The following is a 6000-nucleotide window of genomic DNA, read 5'->3' on the forward strand; positions in this document are numbered from 1 at the left end:
CAGGGGATGGGTAATAGAAAGTGAGCATAGCACACAGTAGCTGGAATACCTATGTGAGATCTGAGCACTTCCTTCCATGTCTGAGAGACTTGTTCTGGTGGTGACAGTAAACATGTCTGATGGGGTTTGGATAAATTGGGAACAACATGATCATCCCAATCCCAGAGAGAAATCACCTGTCCTAGGCAGAGTAGAGTTTCCTATCTCTAGGTGCACTGCCCATCAAGGGGAAGGTTAGCACCCAGGCTCCCATGGCAGAATTTGGACTAAGCAGGGTGGAACCTGTACCCAGAAATATCCTCATTCATTGTAAGTCAATTTGATTGGCTGATGAGTGACCTCTTTGTATCAAGAAGCAGGAACACAGTACCCTGATGCCTCTCAGTGTGTGTGTGTCGGGACCAAAGATACAAAGTGCTGTATGATCTCTCGCCAGGGCCGGCTCCAGGCACCAGCGTACCAAGCAGGTGCTTGGGGCGGCCACACCAGAGAGGGGCGGCACGTCCGGCTCTTCGGCGGCAATTCGGCAGTGAGTCCCTCACTCCCGCTCGGAGCGAAGGACCTCCTGCCGAAGGGCCGCAGATCGTGATCGCGGCTTTTTTGTTTGTTTGTTTGTTTGTTTGTTTTGCGAGGGGGGGGGTGGCTGCTTGGGGCGGCAAAAACCCTGGAGCCGGCCCTGTCTCTCGCAAAGCTGGGCGAGGTTTCTGCAGCATGTCCTCCTATCTTTGCTGCTGCTCTTGCTCCCCGGACTATACAAGAGATCAGGAGAGTGCCAGTGATAGTTTATCCTGACTGAAGAAGCTGAGATTCTCAACTTGATTGACCTAGCATTGGATCGGCTGCTGTGTGAGGAGGCAAAAAACAATCCTGTAGACAGGATCAAAATGGGCACTTGGATGAGATGATTATGCCAATCACAGATCTTTAGAAAAAGGTCAAATAGAACTTATCCTACTGGCAGAAGCAAAGTCCGTAGTTTAATTGCCACACTGAAATGAAACAGCTTTGAAGCCCTCTAGCAGGGCTCTAATGTTGGTATATGAGTGTCCATCCAAAATGGTCCATTCTGTCCATTCTCAGCATGTTCAAGAAAAGGAAGTTTGGTGCAAGCCCCTGGCATTAGAACCTTAGAACCTCATTCTGGTCCTTACCTGCCACACAGGTTCAACTGTGTCATACTTCCTAACTATTAAAACAGGCCTCCTGGGAGCTACTACCAGATGAGTTCATGAAGCTGCACACTCTCTCAGCTTTTAATTCAGACAAGTTGTCCTTAAGTGTCAGAGCATTCATTCCCAAAATAAATGTAAGAAATATTCTTCTGTCAAGCATCAGAATCCAGTTTGTAGGAGCACTGACTATATCAAGGCAGAGAAGGCACATCTCCTGTATTAAGATCTACTAAGTGGCCATCAATAGCTATTCACCAAATTCTACATACTGCTCATCAGTTGTTATCCAATACCATTTTTTTTTTTTTTTTGGCAGAAGTCTTTTCTGTGCCTCAGTGGCCATGCCTCCGTGGTGGGTAGATAAATAACTTACCGCATTGTGGTTGTCCCCTGCAATAAAGCTACCAGCACCTTGCCTGCAAACAGAAAGTGATCATTTCTAGGCCCAGTACATCCCTGCTTGCCTTCAGCCAGGAAAAACAAAGGCCCAAACTCACAGATGGCAGCACCGAGCTTCCCAATACTTCAGTGACCAGCACTAACTCAGACTAAAGCAGAGGAGATGTTTGTTTGTCCCTTCAAGATGTTGCCAGCCTAAAAGGGCTCGAGGAGGCAAACAGCGAGGTTCGTTGCCCGGTGTGCTTGGCACCAATAAAGACACCGAGGGGAGAAAGCAAGCCAAGTTTATTTCAGAGCTCTGAAAAGGCACTAGGAGACCAGCATGTCTCAAATCAAGTGCAGCGCATACAAACAAATTTTCCCTTTTTATAATCCAAGCAGTTTCTGTGCAAGCCTTTGTCTATTTCACCCTTACCCCTCCCTTCCAGACAACAGTTACAATAAGCTCTACATAAGCTTGTGAGAAAACTTTCCCAGTCTCATGCATATCTGTGACCTTGGGTTTAGACGCCTGCAAACTAACTACCCCTCCTTTCCCCCGCTCTTTATCTCTACTATTTCTGCTAGTGTGAGTGAAACTGCAGCCATCTGCTAAAAAAGCTGACCATTACATATTCTGCTTCAGCATCAAGGCAATTAGCATGGAAGTAGGTGAGAGTTCACAAGATGGAGTTCTGTGGTTCAGGTAGGCCCAGAGCAGAAGAGCTTCATCGGCACTTTTGGCCTTCCACTCTCCCGAGTTACCTGGTAGCTATGCCTAGTGACACCAACAAAGACATTATTTTTCCATAGCATTCGCCAACTCGGGCCAAATCTGAGCAATTTTATGTGCAATGTGAAAGGAAAATTCAGTATGAAGAACTGTCTCTAAAAGAGGGGAGGCATCCCCCCCTCAATGCAGCCTGTTCGTGCACTGACTTCTTCACTCTCCGAAGGTTCAGCATTAAGACTGGTCCTTTGCCCCATTGGGACTGGTGCTCCCCAAGCCAAAGTTCATGTTCTGCCCATTCCAGGGGGGTAATAGCCATCCCTCCAACTTCCACTCCCAGCCTGGACACCAGAGCCAAAGTGCGCTCTGCCTAAGGAGTGGAGTTTACAAGTACCCAGCACAGTCCCATGGTTGTCATGGCAACCATTAAATAGACCAATCCAGAAGATTACTGTATATAGGCCCTGAAGACTCCATGCATGAGCAGCATTGGCAACTCCCATGCCACTCTAGTGAGAGAGCTGATCAGCCCAGGTAGGGTCGCGGTGTTGGAGCTGGGCAACCCTCTTTTCAAAGGTGAGATTCCAGGTGGGAGACATCTGGACACTCAGTTGGGGTAGCTTTGCAGGGGGAGCCCATACATTCAAGGATAAATGAAAAAAACTGCCGGCCAATTATTTTAAACCTACTTATTGACTTGCAGAGTCCCATGGAACAGCATTCTCTGCGCTCCCCACCCCTCATTCAATGTTTGCCTCAGACCCAATTACTGAGGAAGAGGTATAGAGATGGAGGTGGGAGGCTAGAGTTACTCTGCTCTGGGAACTCTGGTTGTTAGCAATACAAAGGTCCAGTGCAACTGAATGCAATTATCTAGATTACACCTCGGGGGTGGGGGCAATTAAAGTAACTTTTGGTTCAAACTCCCAACCATAAACTTAATGACTCCTAGATTCTGTAGAATGATGTAAAACCCTGCTAATCTTTAATGGTATTCCTTTCTCCACTTGGTGGCTGTCTGTAATACAGTGTGCTTTGCCCTTAGAATAGAGCCACCCATGTCTGTATAGCCAAAGATGACATTAAAAGAGCATTAAGAATGTTAAGGCTGCATCATCAAGCATTCAAAAGTTAGAAAATGCCAGACCAGGACTGGCCTTAGGAGTGGGCGATGTGGGCAACCTCCCAGGGTGCCATGGTCAGGGGGGCACAGTAGCCCATGCGATGTCCTGCCTCGATGGAAGGGGTGGGTGATCGCCATTTTCCCTATGGCCGGCTCTGTGCCGGAATTAAAGTTATCTGGGCAACCTATTGCAGCCCCATTATGTGTATGCATGATGATACAATCTCTAATTACAGGATCATATACTCTGTTCCACAGGACCCCTGCCTCGTTCAGTGCAGAGGGATGGGCTGTGCACCGGGAGCAGCTATTCAGTATTTTGACTTATCCTCATTGCTCAGTGTATGGCCCTACGCCTTATTTATTGCATGCTGATTAAACTCTGCTCTGAAGACATAACTTAATTTCCTCATAGGCTTTTCTGTGGTGCTCATCACTGTGGTATCCAAGTGCTTCACAACCCTCCAGAATTTAGCTTCAAAATACCCCTGTAAAGTGAGAGTTGGTATTATCCCCTATGTAGAGGTGGGCAGTTGAGGCACAAAGGCCCAGTTCTTCAAAGGGAGTTAGGCACCAAACTCCCATTGATTTCAACAGGCACCTAAACACCTTTGAGGATCTGGGCCAAAGAGATTAAGATCAAAAGTATCCATCAACTTTGGATGCCCAAGTTGAGACCCTTGGGACCTGATTTTTTCAAAGCACTTATGAAGTGATAGATCATTATTATTATTAATCAGGGCAGTGCCTAATGGCCAGCCAAAAAGGGGGCCCGTTGTGTTAGGTGCTGTACAAACACACAGTAGTAGATGGCCTCTGCCCCAAAGAAATTAGAAATGAAATACACCAGACAGACACCGGGTAGGGGAAGAGGTAGAACACAAGCAAATGGACCAACGTGATGGCAGCAAATGCCATGTTAGTGCCACGATTTGGGGGTGGGGTGGACTTAGGAGGGGATCAGCTAAGTGGAAAGAAAAGGGAAGAGGGTGAGGGAGACAGAGAACTTTCTACAGTTTTGACTGGAATGTCCAAAGGTGAGAAAGGTCCCTGCTTTGGTTGCTTCTGTTCCTACTATGAGCTACGTTCAAAGCCCAGCACCCATTGACTTCAGTTGCACTTACAAGTGCTCAACACTTCTGCAAATCAGACCCCAGAGTCTCAAGGTAGGTGCCCAGAAAATGAGGCGCATAGTTAGTGAGCACCTCTGAAAAGTTTGGTTTGCGATTTGCCCAGCATCACAGAGGCAGGGATAGAATCCAGTTCCCCAGCGCAGCATTCAACTGCCTTAACCATGTGACCATCCTCTCTTGCTGCAGTCCCCTGCCTCATTCACTACTGTCCTTTCAATTTCTGTAACAAATAGGGCAAGGGTCCTACAGACAACAGTCTCCTTGACTATACATCCCTGATTCACCCCCAGAGCAAGTCCAACCTGTGCTCTGAGTGAGGCAGGGGTCCTGTGGAAAATACAGCATGTGCCTGTGGTTAGATGTTTGGCTGTGTGTGTGTGTGTGTTCTTCCTGTGTGCTGTCCCAACTCTGCACAAACAGCTGACACAGCAGACCTCGAGTGACCCGCCCAATGACCACAAGATCCGTTAAGGCACAAAGGCACCCAGCCAGGTTTATTGTCAACGAAGCACGGTACTAGTGTCCCACAGACTCTAGTGAATCACTAATACGTGTATGTCCGTAACAATGGATGTAGCTCAGTCAATGGCGGGACTTTCCACTGCCCCCTAAGCTGGCCAAAGACACTCCCTCTGAGACTCCATTTTATACATCAGTACAAACAAGTTACGTATTGCCCCTCTGATGTAGTTAGCTGACACCCTCTGACATAGTCGGTTACCACCCATCACCTTGTACATCTCTATCCATCACACTGTCATCCTGACCTTATCTTTAGGAGGAGTCAGTGTATTCCTGTTATCTTTGGGGAATGTGTTTGTACCATTCTTGGTATGGGGTGTTCTGGTACCACCCTTCTGGAATGTGTTTGCATGTGTGTTTTGTGCCTAACACTTCTTAGAAATGTGTGTTTCTGCAATATCAGCCCTGTTCTTGCCAGATTCTGTGAGCAAGGCCTGCCTCTTGCTCACAACTTAACTTTGCTTTAGAGCAGCAAAGTTTTGATGGCTACTTTAGCCCACACCTCATACTAGGCTTCTGATACAAGGTCTTATGTTCTTCAAGTGGTTTCCCTGTGGGTGCTCCACTTCAGGTGGTGGTGCATCCCGGTGCCATTGGAGATTTTTGCTAGCAGTGTCTGATCAGGAGGCGCGTGCACAGGAGCTGTCTCTCTGTGCCGCCGGCGCCTCTTCTGGCAGGTGCACGCCCCGACCCCTCAGTTTCTTCTCAATTGTCCTTGACAACCAGCATCTTTTCCACAGCAAAAGCACTGAAAAAAGTAAAACACAGATCTTTTCAGTGGAATCCCCTTGTATATGGCATGTATTTTTCAAATATTTATAGGCGACCGCTTATCTGGATTGGTATGAATTGATGTAATTGTTGATATAAATCAACATTTTATTTTCTTATTCATATCCAGTGTTCAGTTTGAATTATGTGTATTGCTGTTGGCACTTGAGA

This window comes from Emys orbicularis, chromosome 7 (assembly GCF_028017835.1).
Source record: "Emys orbicularis isolate rEmyOrb1 chromosome 7, rEmyOrb1.hap1, whole genome shotgun sequence".
Lineage (NCBI taxonomy): Eukaryota > Metazoa > Chordata > Testudines > Emydidae > Emys > Emys orbicularis.